This window comes from Oreochromis aureus, linkage group 7 (genome assembly GCF_013358895.1).
Source record: "Oreochromis aureus strain Israel breed Guangdong linkage group 7, ZZ_aureus, whole genome shotgun sequence".
In the NCBI taxonomy this organism is placed as follows: Eukaryota; Metazoa; Chordata; class Actinopteri; order Cichliformes; family Cichlidae; genus Oreochromis; species Oreochromis aureus.
The window spans coordinates 65,106,435-65,129,040 of record NC_052948.1 but is presented as its reverse complement, the minus strand read 5'-3'; the positions used below and the strand labels follow the sequence as shown (position 1 = coordinate 65,129,040).

General features: G+C 44.0%; 1 long non-coding RNA gene across 1 annotated transcript; it reads left to right on the top strand.

The window, feature by feature from the left end:
- The first annotated feature begins 11,822 nt into the window (after positions 1-11,822).
- Positions 11,823-13,032, top strand: LOC120440850. The gene is made up of 3 exons (XR_005613567.1): positions 11,823-11,881; positions 12,571-12,682; positions 12,993-13,032. It is a non-coding gene; the product is annotated as an uncharacterized LOC120440850 (long non-coding RNA).
- The last annotated feature ends 9,574 nt before the right edge of the window (positions 13,033-22,606 follow it).

The following is a 22,606-nucleotide window of genomic DNA, read 5'->3' as shown; positions in this document are numbered from 1 at the left end:
TTGCAATACAGATCCCCTGTTTGCAAACCCCCCGTTCATCTTGTCTGGGACGCCTTTGTTCTGGGTCCCTGGACCTGCAAATGCCGATGCAAAGGCAGAAGATCAGGTGTTTTCTGGTTCGACTGGGACAGTGCACTAACAGACCACAGCTCCCCAGTTTATTACTGGCTAATGTGCAGTCTCTGGAGAACAAGCTGTGCGAACTTCAGGCACTGATCTCATTCCAGCGAGAGATGCAGGACTGCTGCATGATCTGCTTTACAGAAACGTAGCTATTGGAAAAGGTATCGGTCTCCGCCATACAACTACCGGATTCTCCGTGCACCGTGTGGACAGGTCAGAGAGCTAACTGGGAAAAGCAGAGGCAGCTGTGTGCATTTCATGATCAAAAACAGCTGGAGTGTTTATGTGAACGTGCACCCAATTAAGTCCTTTTGCCTACCGGACCTGGAGTACCTGATGATTATGTGTCAGCCATTCTGGCTACCGAGGGAATTTACAGCAGGGATCATTACGGCTGTTTACAATCCCCCACAAGCCGACACTGACTGAGTACCACTGTTACACCTTCTTCTGGGATGCGTACAAAGCCCCCCCCCATTCAGCCAATCTGGTCATCGCTCCATCCTGCTCCTGCCCGCCTACAGGCAGAAGCTGAAACAGGAAGCTTCATCCACCGTTGGTCAGACCAGAGTCCATGTTACAGGACTGTTTTGATCACATGGATCACGTGAAATACTGACGACATCGATAAGTACACAGACTTGGATTTATTAGGAAATGCGTGGATGATGTCGTCCCATCCTGAACAGTTAAGGTCTACCCAAATCAAAAAGCGTAGATTAACAGTGATGTTTGCATGACACTGGCGGCACGGAAGACTGCTTTTGCCTCCGACAAACACATCGGACTATAAACATGCAAATGACCAACTCCGGAAGTATGTGGCAGGGACTAAACACTTGCAGACTTTAGAGGGAAAATCAGCACACCACAGACCACGGCCTCTCTGTGTGAGGATCTAAACGTATTTGACACTAGATTCAACACAGCGAACACCATAAGACCGGACAGTGTACGCATCATGGATGACGTGAGTGTGCACACTGTGTCTGAGGAGGATGTGTGGAATTGCATAAGGAAGGTAAACACACGCAAAGCTACTGGTCCGAAAGGGATCTGCGGCCGCGTCCTCAAGTCATGCGCGGCTCAGCTGGCTGGAGTGTTCACACATCTCTTAGGCTGGGACTACAGACAGAGCGAAAGGTTGTTTCAAAATGGCCACCATTGTCCCTGTACCCAAATCCTCCACCATCTCATTACTGAACGACTGGTGACCGGTAACCCTGACCCCCATCGTGAGCAAATGCTTCGAGAGGCTGGTCAGGGACTTCATCTGCTCTGCCCTACCCGACTCACTGGACCCTCTACAATTCGGATACCGCCACAACAGGTCTACTGATGACGCCATAGCCCTGACACTACACACTGCCCTCTCACACCTGGACAAGAGAGACACGTATGTGAGAATACTGTTTGTAGATTACAGCTCAGCATTCAATACCATCGTTCCCTCGAAGGTGGACAGGAAACTGCAGGATCTAGGATTGAGCTAGGTTGATCTAGGATGCAGCTGGATCCTTAACTTCCTGTCTGACAGACGCCAAGTGGGCAGCATCACCTCATCCCCCGTCATAAGGAACACTGGTGCTCCTCAGGGGTGTGTACTGAGCCCTCTCCTGTACTCTACACCTATGACTGCACGGCTACTAGCAACTCCAACATCATTGTGAACACTACATTAACGCCGTGGATAAAAACATCAAGTTCACCAGGGAAGACACAAAGGATAACTGTTTGCCTTTCCTGGACTGCGCTGTGCACATTGAAGAGAATGGAAACCTCAACACTGAAGTTTACCGGAAGCCCCCACACACAGACCAGTACCTCCTCTTTGACTCCCATCACCCTCTGGAACCCAGACTTGGAGTAATTATGACCCTACACCACCGGGCAGAACATGTTCCCTCTAAGCCGGAAGGGAAAAAGAAGGAACACACACATGTAAAGGAAGCACTTTATCCTAATTGGGCGTTTATAAAGTCAGCAAAGATCCACAGAAAAGAAGATCAGACACCAGCGAGGGAGGATAAGAAAGACAGACGCAACAACGTTGTCATCCCCTATGTAGCCGGTGTATCAGAGAAACTCAGGAGAGTTTTCTCCAAACCCGACATCCCAGTGTACTTCAGACCCAGCAACACACTCAGACAGAAACTGGTTCACCTGAAAGACAAAACTCCTAAACACAAACTTAACAATGTGTTGTATGCTGTACAGTGCAGCGAGGAATGCCCAGACCTCTACATCGGAGAGACCAAACAGCCACTTCACAAGCGCATGGCACAGCATAGAAGAGCCACCTCCACGGGACAAGACTCAGCAGTTCATCTGCATCTAAAGGACAAAGGTCACTCTTTGAGGATGCCAATGTTCAGATTTTCAAACCATCTGTCCTCTCTGTCCAAAGAGGAGTGAAAGAGGCCACTTATGTCCACTGTGAGTGACCATCTTTGAACAGAGGCGGTGGCTTACGACACCAACTGTCTGCCATCTATAATCCAGTTTTGAGATCCCTTCCCAGACGCCTTAACGCCCACTCACATCCTGGGCCATCTGACCTCAGGAAATCACATGATAGCGTGGGGCCAGGTTTCACAATGAGCTCACCCGAAACCCTGGCTGATTGTGACCCGTTTTCACACCTTGGCTCATGTGATTATGTAGAGGGTCATCAGGGGGTCCTTTTGTCCCTCTTTGGGAGGACACTCCCACGGGGTTTAAATCTGCGATTCTCCACCATTTGACCTTAGAACTGAAGAAGCTTCTCGGATGAGAGGTGAAACGTCTTCAAGCAACTTAAAGAAGTCCAGACGCTTTTCTTTCCAAGCTCCTTAGACTACAGTGGCTACCATCCTTTTGATGTCATCTGCTCAGAGGGACAAAGAGAGACAGGCCCACCCTCAATGTCAAAGACTAAAGAGATGATAGTGGACGTCTGGAGGTGCAGAGAAGCACACACACCCCCATCACCATCAACGGAGCTGCTGTGGAGAGATTGAGCAGCTTCCTTTTTCTAGGTGTACATCTGGAGGAGGATCTCACATGGTCAAGACACATAAACAGTGAAGAAGGCGGAGCAGCACCTCTTCTTTCTCAGGAGACTGAAAAGATTCAGCATGACCCGAAAGGAAATTTAGAGGTGAGCTTCCCTCCCTCCAGGACATTTACAAGAAGCGGTGCCTGAGAAAAGTGGGGAGGATCAAAGACTCCAGTCACCTGTCAGGAAGAGGAAGATATTTTTGTGGCTATTTTTATAATCGTCATTACCATTTCATTATTAATAGTGATGTTGCATGCAGATGCATTCAGATGTTCAAATATATTGGTATTATATTAGTCTTTATTACAAGTCCAGCGAGAACCACTTTAAATTGTTGAGTTGAATCTATCCTTTTAAATGCTTTTCAATGCTCCTATAATCTTAAATGTTTATATGCAGACTGCATGGTGAAAGAAAAGGCCCCCACGTAGAGTAACTCTGTGCCAAAATGAGACAGGAAACACTTCTGCAAGGCATGCTTCTGCAGAAGTGAAACCGAAAGCAGAGTCTGAGTGCAAGTACTGTGAGTAGGTTATGAAACTGTAGTATTTTATTATGCATTTATATCTTTGGGTTAAGCTTTTAGTAGAGGCTTTTGATTAAAACATTTATTCAGTAGATTACATATATAGTTCCAGTTAGGTTATTACATGTAAGGATGAGCCTCTGTTCTGGTGAAAGGTCAGAGGTGCAACGGGTGAGATGAGAGAGCATTTAAGGACGAGACACACATACAGACACATAGTTTCAGTTGTGCTGGCCTTCTGTCTGGTGGAAAGGTTACAAGGTTTAGCCGATGAAGTGAAGGGTGAAATAAAGGGCAGCAGAAGCTGACACACATACACATACATATTAGATGGACTCATTTATATAGGTAAGAGTTTAATTATGTTTTGCTTGCGACTGCAAAGTTGGGGTGCGTACGTGTTAGTCTGTTCCAGGAAGTACACCAGATGTCCCAGAGATAAGCGACAGCGAAGGCGAGCTGAGGGGAAGCACCGAGCCGAAGACGATGTTCTCTGGACTGTGTCAAGGGTTGACAGAACATTTGTGGTTGTCTGAGAGGGGGGGGGGAGCAGTATCACCCCCAACCCTATAAAGCCTTTGTTTGACTATTGTACGATAGTTTGACGCTGAAATCTGCACAGCGTTCGGACTCCGCACGTGTGTACATTAAAATGCCGTCTAATTGCACCCGGCTGGATCTGTGGTTATTTTTGGATTCCCCTCAATATCTGAACCTTAACCTAACCATAAACTGTTCAAACTACTTCCATCAGGCATGAGGTACGGCAGTATCTGGATTCGAACCAGTAGACTGAGAGATGGCTTTTTCCATCAGGCCATCAGACTGCCGAACACTTCATAGACACCTCACTGTCACTTTATTGAAACTGACATTTTATGCACTCCATATTGCACAATATTCATCTTCTGATTTTCTGTTTATGACACAAGTACATTTAGTAATGTGTATACATTCCTTTTATTTGCACATTTAACCAGTCATTGCATATTTTATATTTCTTTATTTATCCCCCCCCCCCATTTCTCACATTTTATACACCACTGTTGCTTGTGAGTGAAAAAGCTTCACATGTGCTGTACTAGCATATCATTAATGCAGTGTGACAATTATGATTGATGATTTGATGCTCCAACCGGTAGCATGTTGAATGTTGTGCTAAGAGGACTATCCCCAGCCAGCGATGTACAGTGCGTGTTACAAGATGATAATGATTATAATACAGATTTATTCCTTGAGAAAATCGTGCAAGTGCTTTAAAGTAATGATGCATCAGATTAGTTTTATTGTCGCAGTCGTTCATCACAGGAGTGGAGGCGGCATTCATGGTGTATGATGACCTTTTGTCAAGAAAAGGGAGAGGTCTATATAATCCCTAAAATAACAATAACTTGTGCTTTTGTCTTTGTCTCACGCACTCTGTCAATGGTAGTGTATCTGAGGAAGAAAATCTACTTTATGCAAAACATAACATGACCCCACACAGCAGGTGTCATTAGTCAATGGCACCAGTTTTGAAAAACTACTTGTGGTGAGGCGTGGTTTGCGGTGCCATGCAGAGAAGGCGGACGCACTTTACGCCCACCGACTTAAATAAAGGGAATTAGGGTTTGTGGTGTTGTTGTGGTGTGAAGTGTGCATGCCACACTACTAAATGTTAAAATTGTCACATTTCACCAGACTGCAGGGCATAAACATCTACAGTGTTTCACAACAGGTGACACCCCGCACCCTCAAACAATATACTTGTATTTACACGATGATCATTATGTCATTGAAAATACAAATGGTTTTTGGGGGCTGGCCATTTCTGCAATTACTGCTACAGTACTTACCAAACGCCATTGCATCATGCATGGAAATTCAGATGCAATATATACTTTACATTGTGTCAAAACTACCCATCAGACGGTGAAATGTGCAGACTGCAAGCGTATCTGCGTGACAGCATGAAATACTGTAAGTCATGTTGTAAGATATAAGAGGAACAAACAAACAAAAAGGGAACACAAATGTGCCCCAGGTGTATGTAAACTCTTAAGAATGCTGGACAGTGACTCATGACTTTTTCATTCAGCCTGCTGAAATGAAAAACCACATGAAAATTACATTATATATGATTTTGAGACCAGGTATCACGACAGCGCGCATGGGGCCAATTTTGTGTGTCCAATGGATATGCAAGGAAAGAAATTTTGTTTCAGCACGTTAGAGTCTATGGCTGCATTTATCGGCCACCACAGAAAATCTAAATTCCGAACCCGGTCACCAAACCTGTTAAACTGTGGACCCCAGAGACAGAGCATCCTACAGGACTCATTTGCCCAAACAGACTGGGATGTGTTTCAAACTGCAGCCACCATGGAGAACTGCTCTGTCAACAGAGGGCTACATTGAATGTGTGACTGGGTACATCAGCACCTGTATTGACAATACTGTGCCCACCACACAAGTCAGAAAGTTCCCCAACCAGAACCCCTGGATCAACAGTCAGGTATGACACATGACCGAGTACATTGCAAGGTACTCTGTCTCTCGCATTTAGATCAGGCAATGAGACGGAGTACAAAGCTGCAAAGTGTGGTCTGAGGAAAGCCATCACAGCGGCTAAGAGGCAGTACAGAGAGAAGCTGGATGGCTTCTATTCTTCTGCTGACCCCAGGCGGATGTGGCAAGGCCTGCAGCACATCACAGAGTATAGGGCCACCACCAGCAGCTCTGCAGGCGGTCTGCTGCAGATGATCTCAACGCATTCTAAACCCACTTCAAGACCTCCCAGACCCTCCAGACCCCCCAGATAACCCGGACCTGCCACAGCCCCCAGACTACCCAACCCCCACCAGCAGTCTCAATAGACCAGGTGCACAAAGCCCCGAGGATGATCAACCCCCGTAAGGCAGCAGGACCAGACAACGTCCAAGGACGGGCCCTTAAAGCATGTGCCACACTTTGACTCTTGAATTAATAGCCCATAATTCAGGTTTTGACAATTACGTACTGTTGGAATACTTCGTTGAACAAGGAATCACCTCATCCCCCCTTCTCCTCCACCCCAATTCCTGGGTTCCTGCTCTGGATGTTACCCAGTGTCGGGTTCCCACCCGTGTCCACGGCAGCCCCAAGGATCCCTCTTTGACCATTTAATGTGTAATTTTGATTGTGTGACCCACGTACTGCTTCTCCCAAGCCACCCCCCCCCACACCCACACACTTTTGACAGGGTTGAAAATTATTTTGGGTTTGTTAAGTGTACCGTGCTTCCACCTAGGGGACCGTTTCATCCTGTTCTGCTGTACAAGTGCCAAAACAAGCTAATGTTTCCTCTCTGCTGGACTTGACGAGCAAAATCAGCACAGTGATTGTGTGCATGGTGAGAGTGTTGTTGGGTACTTTGGAGTCCTTTGAACTTGAAATGGCTGTTGAAGAAGGAAAAAAAAAAAAAAAGTTTCAGATTGTCTGCATCAGTAAAGTGTGGCATTTTCCCATCAAGACTAACTCACTGTTTAAACTGTGTCAAAACATTTTGGAAATGTAAGCAGCAGGCATCGTGTTACGCAAAAAGTGTGAAAACTGCTGAGGAACAGCAGAAGTTTGTTGAAGACTGTTATAAGAGCGAGGGCAACAGGCTAGATCCAGCTAAGATGTGTGTAAACAAAGCAATCAGAAGTTGTAATAAACCACTCCTTCAGGTAAGTGACGGGAAAAGGTAAGTGACTCACGTTGTTGGTGACGTCAGACGCCAGAGATTTGGCGGAAAAAAGCAAATGGTAGCATAGAATTTTATGTTTCTTTAAGCTTCAAGTATACCAAATATACTAATCAATTGTCATAACTAACCACATCTGTCTTAATCATCTCCAACACCCTGGAGGACAGCGGGGAGAGTTTAGACGCTCTCCACGATTTCATCAATTGGTGCTTCCAGGACAGAATGATGAAGAAGGCCCAGAGCACATCTTCCCCGGCCAAAATTGAGACTCAGTCATCAAAAAGATATTGCCGAGCAGACTCCCCTGGCACAACATCACCTGCCGGCAAAAACATTGCAGACATCCTGGAGTCAATCGACATGCGATTGTCCAGTTTCAATGCGAGGCTGTCCCTGGTAAAGGTTTTATACGGGAATATAAATCTCTTTGAGAATCCCCGGAGTTCAGTCAGCACCAGGTGGAAACATTTGCTGCTGAAAACGCCACGGTACGGGAGTTGGGCAAATCTCTCACCGAAATTGTGACCCAGCTAAACATAGAAAATAAAAAAATAGGAGAAACTTTATGAGCTCAAAATGTGGTCATAAATATTTTGTACGTGTAAATCAGGATTTGTACATGTAAAAAGAATTTGTGCGTGTGTAAAAAAGATTTGTATGTGTAAAAAGAATTTGTGTGTGTGTAAAAAAGATTTGTATGTGTAAAAAGAATTTGTGTGTGGACTTAGCCAAAAAAACACCTGCAAGTTACAAGTACGAATTTTGACCCTATTTTTCTTCCTTTCATCTGATTGGTCAATGTCATGTCAATCACAAATGTAACAATCCAATCAGAGAACAGATGGGTTTGGCTGTCGGAGGGGCACTTTTTTGAACTGCAGGTCCTTGAAGGGTAATACAGTTTGAAACTGGAGGATCTCTATATAAATATCCGATAGCAGCTAGGTCCGCTAACTTTCAGCAGCTGTTGAAAGGATAAAGTTGTGGTATGTCAGTGGTTAGAAATACCATTATTACTTTAGGATTAGTTTAACACAAAGTCAGGGCTGACCCGGGACCATTGCTGTGAGTCACAATGTGCAGCATAAAAGTCCTTTCACATCAGACGCAGGATGTGCTGCTAATGCTAACTGCTAACTAAAAGCAAAGGATCCAGAATTTGTTGCGCTGGCTGCTGAGCTCTGTGGGTTTTTGCAGCAGCTCTACCTGTACTAGATGCACCTGCTCCTTGTCGTTTCTATCTCTGACTTTATGTCCTCTACAAGAGTTTGTTTTTTTTGCTGGTTCTTCAAATGTTCAATAAAAACATGTATGCTAATTCATAACGAAGAAAGCTTTGTAATGAAGACTGTCATTTCCAAAACACTGCCCGCAGCACTGTTGAAAAGGCTGTGGAAGTCCCTGTATTAAACACGTAGACCTGTGACACAAAAATCACCAAACTCGGACGACCACAGACTGTTTTCCTTATGGTGATGAAGGAAAACGCTGGGTTGGCATGTAAAAGGGCATTTATTCCCTTCAAGGACCTGCAGTTAAAAAAAAAGCACCCCTCCGACAGCCAAACCCATCTGTTCTCTGATTGGATTGTTACATTTGTGATTGACATGACATTGACCAATCAGATGAAAGGAAGAAAAATAGGGTCAAAATTCGTACTTGTAACTTGCAGGTGTTTTTTTGGCTAAGTCCACACACAAATCTTTTTTACAGACACACAAATTCTTTTTACACATACAAATCTTTTTTACACACACACAAATTCTTTTTACACATACAAATCTTGATTTACAAGTACAAAATATTTATGACCACATTTTGAGCCCATAAAACTTGTCGACCTACAAGCCTGTAGCATGAGAAAACCTTGTGTTTTCTGGTATCCCAGAATCTGCTGGAGACAACGTGGAAACAACGGTGAAAAGCTTCATTAAAACACACTTGAAGCTGCCAGAGGACACCGTGAAGAACATCGTCTTTGAAAGAGTGCATCGTACTGGGGCTATGAGGTCAGGGACTAGGAGACCACGTCCTATTGTGGCCAAATTCGGCCACTTCAAACAGAAGGAGCAGGTGAAGAGTCTCGGCAGGGAGCTGAAAGGAACGCACTTCAGCGTGAACGACCAGTTCCCCAAAGAGATCCTGGAACAACGCAAGGTCCTGTTCCCAATCCGACGTAGCTTCATCCAGAAAGGCTCCTGTGCTGTCATCGCCGTGGACGGACAGCTCTACCGCGACCCCGCCATCACTCCATGGTTATATTGACTTCACTCCAGATAAGAATCCACTTCACTCTCCTTTTTCTTTTCTCTCACTCTCACACTCTTGCATTAACATTTGCAATTGATTAACAATTATATCAACTTGCTAAGTCAATGTGATCCCATAACAGCTAAAACCACAATATTCCCAATTGTTGTTTTTCTCTCTTAGTTTTCTCTTTCATCCCTCCAGCTCACCCTTCTCCTTGTTTATCCCCCCCTTCTTTCACTGCATAGATCACCCGTTTCCTTACGCAACCACAAACACTTTTTGCTAGCTGATCCCCGGCAGGCCCCGAGCAGCTGGGGAAAGAGGGCGGCTGGGTGACGGTGAGGTGGAAGCATAGTCTTAAACAGAAGCCCCAGGTACACCACCAACCTGTTCATGTGTCTAACCGTTTTTCGCCACTTGGCGACACACCCGCCGGGGGTCAAACTCTGGTAATTGGTGATTCTGTTCTCAGACATGTGAAGCTAGAGACACCGGCAACCATAGTCAATTGTCTTCCAGGGGCCAGAGCAGGCGACATTGAAGGAAATATAAAACTGCTGGCTAAGGGTAAACGTAAATACAGTAAGATCATAATTCACGTCGGCAGTAATGACACCCGGTTACGCCAATCGGAGGTCACTAAAATCAATATTGAATCGGTGTGTAACTTTGCCAAAACAATGTCGGACTCTGTAGTTTTCTCTGGTCCCCTCCCCAGAGAGGAAAGCAGCTATTTTAGCAGCTCCTAGGCCAGTGTCAAAGAAACACATGATGCAATTTTTAGGACTGACCAATTATTTACGTTCTTGGATGCCGAACTTTGCTGAAGTGAGTCAACCACTGTTAGACATGATGCATAGTGAGTCTTTAGCTATGTCAGATAGTCTAAGCTGGACTCCAGAGGGAGAGCAGGCATTTTGCACGTTGAAACAACTGTTAACAAGTGCGACTGTGTTAGGATTGCGTGATTATAATAAGCCGTTTGTCCAGACGGTTGACTGCAAAGGGCATTTCATGACTTCAATGTTATCACAAGACAGTGGGGGAAGAATGAAGCCAGTAGCTTACTATTCTAAAAGATTAGATCCAGTTGTTTGTGCTTTGCCTCCGTGTGTGAGGTCAGTATGTGCAGCGGCTCAAGCTGTACAATGTTCTGGGGAAATAGTTCTATTTCACCCTTTGACACTGTTAGTTCCACACGAGGTAGATGTTTTACTACTGCAGACTAAAATGACATTTCTGTCACCTGCAAGACACTTGTCTTTAATGTCACTGTTACTCTCACAACCACTCATAACCATAAAGCGGTGCACAATTCTGAATCCGTCAACCCTTTTGCCGACGGAGGAAGAGGGCACTCCTCATGAGTGTAGAGAGCATGTGGAGAAGGAGTGTAAACCGAGGGATGACTTAACAGATGTGCCACTTAGTGAGGGAATGGTTTGGTTTGTTGATGGTTCGAGTTTTAAAACAGCAGAGGGACAGGCTAAAACAGGTTTTGCTGTAGTAGATAGTGAGAAAGTTATCCGTGCAGGACAACTAGCATGTTCCATGTCTGCTCCAGCAGCAGAAATAGTAGCTTTAACGGAAGCGTGTAAAGCTGCAGAGAGACAAAATGTGACAATACCCAGATAGCAAGACGACATTGAATCTATGTTGAATTTTCATCCGAACCGTCGTATATGGTCGGGGTTGAAATGCCAATGTTGTAACAACATTGAAATACTGTGGTAAACCGACGGTCTTACTATAGAGACGTTGTAACGATGTTGATTCACCGTTGTTTTTTTGTCATTGATATTTGATCTATTTATAGTCGACCAGGTGACAACAACAACGTCGAGAAAACGTCTATTTATAGTTGACGATCATTCGGCTCCAGTCACCATCAAAAACCATCGATTTGTAGTTGAGCATTAAATTGCATTGCAACTGATCGGGTATAAAGTACCAGAGAAAGTAGATTTATTGTTCATTTGTTATCAATGACTTGGTCTAGTTCACCAGCTTTAAAAAATTGTGTCTACGTGCAATTTATGTATAGTTGACCGGGAAATTAAAGCAGCGATCACTTGGACTATTCCGCAGCACCCCTCTCACATTAGTAGATCCCCCCAGGTATTCATTGTCTTCTACAGTAGAGCGGGACATTTGATTTACTCTCAGCGGAATTGACTGGAGAAGGCATCAGTTCATGCACTGCACTGGCCTGCACCACGATTAGTATAAGGTAAGAATGAATGATTTTTTTTTTCCTCCTACTCGTTATTTCCATGTTTGCATTTGAATAACAGTAAAAACTCGTTAATGCTGTACATTAACGAGTTTTTTTTACTATTATTATGTTGCTCCCACAAAATGTGGGAGCCCGAAATGTGTCTACTTCTTACAATCCGGCAACAAATAAATTGCACTGCGAACAAAGTATATCAACAAAGAAAACATTTTCGTTTCATAATTTCTTCGTTATATTCCTTACAAAGCTAGCTTTAACGCTTGAGGTTTCCTTTGTTCTTGCCGTCGCCTCGGCGCTTGACCCAGACTTTCGCTCTGTAGTTGCTTAGTACTACAAAAATTCTAAATCTGTGATATATGATTGATAAACGTAAAGTTAACTGTATAAACGTGTTCAATGACTTTGTTACTTTTGATGATTGGAGAGCACTCGCTTCAATTCGCACACGAAAACTTTAGACTCAGTTTGAATGCTCACGCAGGATGCCCACGTGACTGTCGTTGCACGCTCACCTAACTTTACGTTGCGCAGCGTACATGACTTTCCGTTTGTGCCTTGAATAATGAATAAGGCTACGTCCACACGTACCAGCGTATTTTTGAAACCGGTGATTTTTCTATGCGTTTGCACCTTTTGTCCACACGTAATGTATGTCTGGCCGTACATTGTGTTTGTATTTCCAGGCACATTTCACGAAGCAGAACGCAGTCTTCAGAGATATCTACGTGAATGCTGTGATACGTCTGACCTTCAGTCCGAAGAAGAAACCCAGACCAGTCTTAAAAGAAAGCACAAGTAAAACCTTATTATTCACAAACATATCTTTGATTGTTAAGAATTTATGAACTTGTCTTTTATACATATCTGTGGTGCTTGCATACTGCAATATCACCACATAATATAGTCCAAAAAGTGGAAGTTTGTAAACTTTTTAAAAATGCAAAGCCGTGTACACTTGTGCACTTCAAAAATTCATTGTATACTGTACCTTCTTGCACGTCTCTGTTTCCTGTGTGTGTTGTTAGAAATCAAACTAACTTTAGGAAACAATATGCCAAAAGCATATTTACAATTACTTAAGACCGTTTTAATTTCTTTTCTTTAGACCAAATCCCTGTACACATATACGGACTCAGAGGATGAGCAGCCTACAAAAAACGGTTTCCCAGGCCCCTCGGTGAAAATACCAGGTAATAAAATACTGTCTAGTGTCTGTGTACATATCTGTGTCTGACACGAAGAAACTTTTTGGCAAGTTGTCTGTATTCTTAAATACTTAAAAATTATCTTTTCTAAACAGCCCTCATCACTCCGCAGTCTGCCCCCAGCCCACTGATAGCAACCATCATAATGCCCCACCCAGCTTCCGGCACCTTCGCCACTCCGGCACAAACCGACACAGCGTTGCGATCTCGCCAGCATGCAGAGTCTGATGTCTTCCCTATAGATGGTATGCTTTTAAAAAGCTTTAAAGCTGCATCACAATGTCATTGTACTCTTATCTAAAAAAAACCCCAATTTATACTCCTGAATGTCATCTTGTTGTGATTTTTTTTTTCCTGTAGATTCCAGAGACTCTGTGAGGCCACTATTACAAGGCAAGTTTGAAAATCTTGGAATTTCACAGTTTACATGGTATAACAAATATATGTGACAGGCAAAACTAGTAAACACTTTTAGCAGTTACAAGAACTAACAAATGAATATCCAACAAAAGGGAATAGAAATACATTGTACTGCCAATACTTTGGTTTATTCTTTGTATGACTTGAAAATCAGGCTTTAGGGAAAACTAAATGACATGTTTCTATCATCAATTACATGAAGTAAACACACAAGCACTTACATACACATTTAAGACATGAGACACGCTAATTCCATCTCATAAAATGTGTCTATAGGTGAGACGCTTTGCGTTGATTGGTGCTGCTGGACCACACTGGAGGTGCGAGTCCGCCGTGTAATGGTTTATGCCATTACAAAGGAGCTGGCCTCTGTACTCAACTGGGCAGGGGAAAAAAAACCAAGGACCAGACAAAGCAAAAAGGGCATTTAAAGAGACAGCGCTGTGCAGATGCATATTTGGTAAGTTTTAACATTTATTGTAGTTTTATGAGCCTAAAGTGAACAATAAAGGGATCAATTGATGTGCTGGGTGCGTTTCACATTTCCTATGTCTGTTTTTGCTATATTACTTTGTCTTTCTTAATAACAAGACTTTCATGTCCGGTTAATCTGGAGAGTCTTTGGTCTTGACTTGTTTTGTCCTCGGGTTGTACACTTTGTACAGCCCGAGGACCCCATATTTTTTTTTTTTTTTAAGGATACACAGCACACCATGCTAAGACATATCACATTTTCAGCTTATAGCTCTTTGGGAATCAAATGCGACAGTTTGCTGATTTCCGCCTGGTGACTTTCATGTTTATCAGCCTAGGAGTTTACATACTTTCTCCCTGCTGAAGACAATTAACAAGAGCTTATTCATGTGCTCTAATTCCCTTTTTGTCTTTTTGTTTTTGTGTGTGTGTCTATTTTTGTCCTAGATGGCCTGGCGCAGCAGGTGAGGCGAACTCTATGTCTGAGTTGGTCTTTGCTCAAGCAGTCCAGAAATGGCTCAGATATGCTCCAGATCGTGCGGGTGGCGCACAGGGGACGCACATCATCCATCCCCATCCCGGAGTAAATAATAAAAGTGACGTGAAACATAGAAATGTAAATAGGAAACTTTGTCTTTTAATAAAGTATTTTGCAAATGATACATGTCTATTGACCTTTTTTGTTTTTTTCAATAAAAAGCAACTGTGCGAACGAGGTGGAAAATCAATACCATAGTTCAACAGTGTTTCAATATCAGAATCTGACATTGTTTCAATGTCAACAGTGTTAGAAAATATAACGTCAAATCAATGTCAGGTTTCAACATTGATTCAACATCAAAACCTGATGTTGTTTCTAGGTTAAAAATGGGTGCAAGAGTGATGTTGGGTCAACGTCACACTTCAACGTTGCTTCAATGACGTCGCCTGATATTGACTCAACATTGTTTCAATGTTTCCTTGCTATCTGGGTATACACTGATAGTCAATATGCATTTCCTACATTACATTTCTTTGCAGCGCAATGGGCAAGACGAGGTATGACAACCTCGACAGAGAAACCTGTACAATACGCCAAACTCCTGCAAAATCTGCTGGAGGCAGTATTATTGCCCTGTGGAATTGCCGTTTGTAAATGTGCAGCACATACCCGAGGGAAAGATCCAGTTGCAGTAGGGAATGCTTTTGCAGATAAGATCGCAAGAGAGGCAGCTTTAGGAGCACATGGTGTTCATATTTTAGCAGTGCAACACCAGCATACGTTGCCTATTACACGAGATGTATTGGCAGACATGCAGGCCCACTCACCTACTGCAGAAAAACAGTTGTGGCTCACTAAGGGAGCGAGCTTGCAGGATGGTGTTTATTATCTGCGTGATAAACCGATATTGCCTAAGAATTTGTATAAGACTGCTGTGATTTTGAGCCATGGGCTTTGCCATGTCTCAACAGGCGGGATGATGGCAGCAGTAGAGCAACATTTTCATACTCTAGGATTTAACACTTTTTCAAAAAAATTTTGCAGGTCATGTATGATATGTTGCAAGCACAATTCTCGGGCTAATTTGAGACCTAAGAGAGGGAAATTCCCCAGACCCAGTCACCCATTTCAAGTTATTCACATGGACTTTATAGAGCTGGCCAACTGTAATAACTATAAGTACTGTCTAGTGATAGTGTGTCTTTTTTTTAAGGTGGGTAGAAATCATCCCAACTAGGAAAGCAGATGCCATTTCGGTTGCCAAAGCAATATGTAAGAATATCATCCCAGAACACGGGATTCCCGAGACCATTTATATTGATAATGGTCCACACTTTGTAAATGAAGTGATTGGATTAATGGCACAGCATCTAGGGATAACACTAAAACATCATTGTTCATATCACCCACAAAGTGCAGGGTTGGTAGAGAGAACTAATGGGACAGTAAAGTTAAGACTTAGGAAAACAATGGAAGAGACAGGCAGGACATGGTTAGGCTGTATAGAATTAGTTAAGATGTACATGAGGATTTCTCCAACAGAGAATGGTCTGACACCCTTTGAGATTATATATGGCAGACCATTTAGAGTTCCATTATTCTGTAGTGATGATAGAAAAGCAGAAGAGGAGAACACATTAGCAGATTGGATGCTTATATTGTTAAAAAGTAAAGAAGTCATGAGAACAAATGATCTGCCAGATGATTCTGTTTCTCCACAGGAGCAGAGTCTGAAGCCTGGAGATTATCAGCACCCAAAGGCCATAAAGAGGAGGTGCTGGTCTAGTCCACGGTGGGAAGGTCCCTATTAGGTGCTGCTGACGACGCCCACAGCAGTGAAGATTGCTGAGAGAAGCACTTCGATACATCAAGCGCACTGCAAGAAGGTAACACACTTCCTGGCCGACTCTGGGTAATGGTGGAAAGTCCAGGGTACAAAGGGGGGAGTATATCTCTAGGACCTCTCGTCTCAATCCTGGTGAAGAAACCAACGGATCCAGAACCCAATTTAGAATGGCTGGGAATGTGCTGTTCGCCTTCTTGAGCCTGTTAACCCTGAGTGGGATGACAGGAGCGCACTGGGACAGAGCAAACCACACCCAATACCCGCATTGGTTTTCAACCAACTACTGGTGGCAGTTTATGAACACAACCGCTCACATAAACAACAAGACTAATTGTTATGCTTGTGCACACATGCCACTGTCTACACATTCTTCTGGGCTGTGGCCATATAGCATCACTGAGAGCGAGACAGTTTGTTTGGTTGCCTTAGCAACACACCCAGGAGTAAGATGTACCTGGAACACTGCCAACTGTTCAACTCCCCTGAACCTGAATGGGAAGATTGATTCACCAGTAGCCGGGAAGGTAAATTGCTCTGGTAAGACAGACCTGCTGGCCTGGCCCCAAGTATCTGATCCACTGCCAGACATCATACTGCTAAACAAACTGGAAGCAGGCCAGTTACCTATGTGTTTCAAGGGCAATGGGTCAGCCCAAGTTGGGGATTTGCCAACATTGGGCATTTATGCAACGTCACCTATTCTTTTTGCCCTCGGTTGAATAGAATTAAGTGCCTGACGTGTCTGATGAATGCCAGGTGTGAGAGTGATGAAATTCAACGAGCAGCAGACTGTGCATTTGATTCCTCGTACCAAATGACACTTACTGAGGGAAGACAGAATGTGACCAACTGCTCAACAATCGCACCAACATCTAGAGGTACGAGGGTGTTGGCAGACTGGTATTTCTTATGTGGACATAAGGCTTACCCATCTTTACCAGCAAAGTGGGGAGGTCTATGTGCACTCATGAAATCGTCTGATCATGTTTTCTTCATGGAGAGAATTGAACATCATCCAGGATCAAAGACAAAAAGAGATGTACAGAGTACAAGCACAGGACTCACGGATTTGAGTGAGGTCCCCTGGGAGTTTCGAATCTGGGGACCTGGAGCCAAGTTCTTACAAGGATTGTTCCCATGGATCGGGGTCGGGATAGTTGGAACTCATGTAGAAATCAACAGATATGCACTACTGAGACACATAAATTGGATCCAGACCCTTGGGACAGCCTTAGCAGAGGAGCAAAAGGCCATAAGGACAATGGTAGTGCAAAACAGACTGACTTTGGACTTAATAACTGCATCGCAAGGAGGAGTATGCAAATTGATAGGAGAAACATGTTGTACGTTCATACCAGATGGATATACAAGTGGAGGAGACATTTATGAAGCACTGCAGAATTTAACCACATTGTAGAAATATATGATGAATCGCACACCAGGAGGAGATGCACCAGGCTGGATAGCTTGGTTAATGTCTGGTCCTTGGTGGCATCTTCTTTTGAAAATATTAACTCCTGTTTTTGGACTGTTGACATTGATTTGCTTATGTATAGGATGCATTTTACCTTGTATAAGATCAATGCTAACTAAAATGATTTCTAATACATTTGTTAATTATGTACAACAATATGAAATGACTGAAATGAATGACATGACAGAAGCCTGTGTATGAATGACGCCTGTGCTGAAAATGTCAAGCAAGTGGTGCATGGCTGAGAATATACTACACAGGAATAATCTGGAGCATAAAAATAACAAACAGGAGGGAAATGTTAAAGTGAATTGTTGTATATGGTGAACCAATACAGGAATTGAACCATATATTGGGTGTGGGGGAGATTACCCCCTTTATGACCAAGGATGTTGTGATTAGGAAGTCACGCACACAGAGACACACACACACACACCCACCCACACACACACACACACACACACACACACACACCCACCCACACAGTGCCTTGTCTTTGTAACCAAGGGGGATTTTACGAGGGGAGGTACTTGTGTAAACTACTATTGTAACTGTTTTTTCCAATAAAAGGCAGCGAGAGGAGGCCGGAGTCGGGGTCATTTTATGGTAGGATTCGAAGTGCGTTCCAGAGATACCGACGAGGCCTCCCTTGCGCAAGTAAATCGATCGACCGCTGTTGCCTTGCTTTTTTTCCCTTCACGGGAATAAGTCCCAGGGTCTGAGTTTAGACCTGACAGAAACATCTCCACCTGGTTTGGGAACAGCACCAAGCAGGACAGAAAAGGACTGCAAAGAGTTGTGCGCTTGGCCGAGCGCAACATTCAGAGCTTCCTGACCTGCTGTCCGTCTACACCAAGCAGTGCAAGAGCAAAGCCAGGAAGATTATGATGGACCTCTCCCATCCCAACGATGAATTCTTCTCACTGTTGAGGTCTGGGAAGCACTTCTGCTACCTTAAGGCCAAAACAGAGAATGAGGAGCTTCTTCCCCCAGGCTATTCGGGCCCTGAACCTGGTGTAGGACTGGACTCTCTCATCCGTCACATCACTGCACATGCAGTCTAATAACAATAATGTACCTCATTACTATACCTCAGTAACTCATTATTCCATTGTAAACTGTTACTTTACTGTTTAGGTTAAATTCTTAATTTATTCTGTACATTATAGATTTTTTTTTTTTTTTAAAAAGGGATACTGAAGTAACTTATTTCCATTTTTCTGTAAATTTTTTTACTGTAGTTTTATGGTCGGGCATTACACAGCAACAAGCATCTGACTGCATGTTGTACTGTGTATGATTGTGTGTGAGAGTTGAATTTGAATATTATTAGCAATGTGAACAGATTTTATTAGTGCGGTGTGCGAGACAGCTCAATGTTTTGAAAGGAAACATCTCACTGACTGATCAACAGTACAGACAAACTAAAGAAGAAAAAAGTACTCTGACCTTTTTGTCTGCAGTCAGTCAAAGTTTTGAAAAAGAGAATATCCATCAACCAATCTGGAGGACTTGTGTTGCCATTATTAGGGGCTGCCATACCTTTCAGTCTTATAGCAATTAGGTAAAATGGAGCACACGCAGGTGGTTCCACAGCAGCAGGTGGAAACATTCCAAGATGGTGCCGCAAATGGATGCCCTGGTACTTCAGTGAGTCATTTGACTTGTTTTTTGTGCGCAATTTGCGTGTCTGGACACTCTTACACCAGAGATTAGTTTCTTAACTACAACACTGGTGGATTTCCAGTATTTGTCACATCTGCGGTGGATTTCCTATAGACTTTGATCAGGAAAGTGAGCCGGCGCACTCGTGCATCTCAGGAGACGCGGACCATGAACTGCTCTTCCTTTCCAGTGTACGCTCACTCCAGAACAAAATGGACGAGCTGGCCCTGATGAGAAGCATGAACAGAGACCTTGCCTCTTCCTATGTCTGATGTTTTATGGAGTCGTGGCTCTGTGAGGACATCCCGGACTGTGCGCTCAAGCTGGAGGGTTTTCATCTCCTCTGCGTGGACCGGCAGACCACCCTCTCCGGTAAGACCACAGGTGGATGCGTCTGCTTCTACATTAATAGTGGCTGGTTCATAGATGTGACAGTGATTGCTCAGCACTGCTCTTCCTCTCTGGAATACCTTTTAAATTCTTTTTAAACCATTTTATTCTCCTCAGGAGTTTGCTTCATTCATTTTGGCTGCTGTTTACATCCCACCAGACGTGGATGTGCAGGCAGCTCAGTGCGGTACTGCAGATACTGCACATGGAGCGGACATACCCGGACACACTCATTGCTCTTGGGGAATTTAACAAAGCCAATCTGAGCCAGGAACTTCCCAAATATAAACAGTATATTAAATGCCTGACCAGAGAGGAGAGGACATTGGACCACTGTTAAAGCACGATTAGCGGGGCCTAACGCACGGTGCCCTGCGCTGTACTCGGGCTTTCTGACCACGTCATGATCCATCTGATCCCCACGTACAGACAGAGGCTGAAGCTCTCCAAAACCTGCCGTGAAGACTAAAAAAACAAGAACAAAACTGGAGCAACAAGGCTGTGGAGGAGCTTCGCACGTGCTTGGAATCTACAGCCTGGGACACAACGAGGGCTGCTTCTAACAGCTTGGATGAGTTTACGGACACCGTCACCTCCTTTATGCACTTCTGCGAGGACAGCATTGTGCCATCATGCAGGAAAGAAGTGGACACTGCTAAACATCAGCAGTCTGAGATCTGCTGCTGCATCTTCTCAGAGATCTTGGCCTGTGCGTGGAAAAGTTTTAGGAAGATCACCAACTACAAGCCTAAAATCCCCCGACTCCACTGACGACTTGCTCTTGGCCAATGCCCTCAACGACTTTTACTGCAGTTTTGATGAACCATCAAGCAGCCTTCACACAATAGAGACACTTTGGACACTCATCCTCCCACCTCAGAGCCATCAACTTCACCCACAGCACCATTGCTTAATGTTTTTACTAAGAGATGAAATATTAAGTTATGTTCTCTTATCATCATTGTTTACATAAAATCAGTATCCAAGGTGTACACCAACTTATTTTCAAAACGTACAGAAACAGGCCTGAGGTGGGGCGTGGACTGCGGTGCCGTGCGGACGTAACTGGACGGCATCCGCATTCATACCCGCCGTGTTAAAACACGAGGAATTAGAGTTGCAAGTAGTTGTATTGTGGTGATGCATGTGCGGCTGGTAGCTTGTGAGCTGCAGCCGCAATAAATAAAATGGCTCAAAACAACGATCTCTGGACCCGCCGTTCATTAGAACCAAGATAAGCACCGTCCGTCCGTCTAGATATAGATATTTTTTGTTTGATTTAACACAGACGGACGGACGGACGGACAGACACGACGAGACTCCATTCAGGCAGGTCTGCTGGACCAGATGAAGTGACTCCCCGCGTCCTCAAGGCCTGTGCCCCCCAGCTTTGTGGAGTTTTTCGTAAACTGTTCATGCTGAGTCTGAGTCTGCAGAGGGTCCCAGTGCTGTGGAAGACATCATGCCTCATCCCTATACGAAAGACGCCACGTCTCAGTGGGCCCCAGGATTACATGCCTGTGGCACTGACCTCCCACATCATCAAGACCCTGGAGAGACTCATCCTGGGCCAGCTCCAACCCATAGTCAGACCACATCAGGATCCTCTTCAGTTTGCTTACCAGCCCCGTCTCGGTGCTGAGGACGCCATCATCTATCTGCTCAATCGTGTCTACACATCTGGACCAGCCGGCTAGCACTGTGGGTCGTGTTCTTTGACTTTTCCAGTGCTTTCACCATCAGGTCAACCCTCCTGGGTGATAAGCTAACAGCGATGCAGGTGGATGCTTCTCTGGTGTCCTGGATTATTGATTACCTGACAGGAAGACCACAATGTGTGCATCTTCACCTTGTCAGACACACAATGTTGATCAGCAACACAGGAGCACCACAGGGGACTGTCCCCTCCCCCTCCACACCTGACACCACAGACTTCAGCCACTGCACAGAGACCTCCATCTGCAGAAGTTTTCTGATGACTCTGCGGTGGTTGGATGCATCAGCAGGGTGATGAGTACCGGGCTGTGGTCGACTCCTTTGCCATGTTGAGCTACAGATGATTCTGCTCACACCACGTGACAAAGACCAATGAACGGATTTTAGGAAGCCCAGGAAACCCTTGACCCCCGTTGCAGTCAACAGGGTAAACGTGTACATTATGGAGGACTATAGAATACTTAGACTTATTTACAGACTTACGTTTGAATTTTACCCACTTACGTTTGATTTTTACTGACTTACTTACTGACTTACGTTTGATTTTTACTGACTTACTTACTGACTTGCTGACTTACTTACAGACTGACTTACTGACTTACGTTTGATTTTTACTGACTTATTTACTGACTTACTGACTGACTTACTGACTTACGTTTGATTTTTACTTACTGACTTACTTACTCACTTACTCACTGACTTACTTACGTTTGATTTTTACTGACTTATTTACTGACGTACTGACTTACTCACTGACTTACTGACTTACGTTTGATTTTTACTGAGTTTTGATTTTTAATGACTTACATTTGACTTTTACTGACTTACTTACTGACTTACGTTTGATTTTTACTCACTTACGTTTGATTTTTACTCACTTACGTTTGACTTTTACTGACTTATTTACTGACTTACGTTTGATTTTTACTGACTTACGTTTGATTTTTACCGACTTACTTACTGACTTACGTTTGATTTTTACTTACTGAGTTACGTCTGATTTTTACTGAGTTTTGATTTTTACTGACTTACGTTTGATTTTTACTTA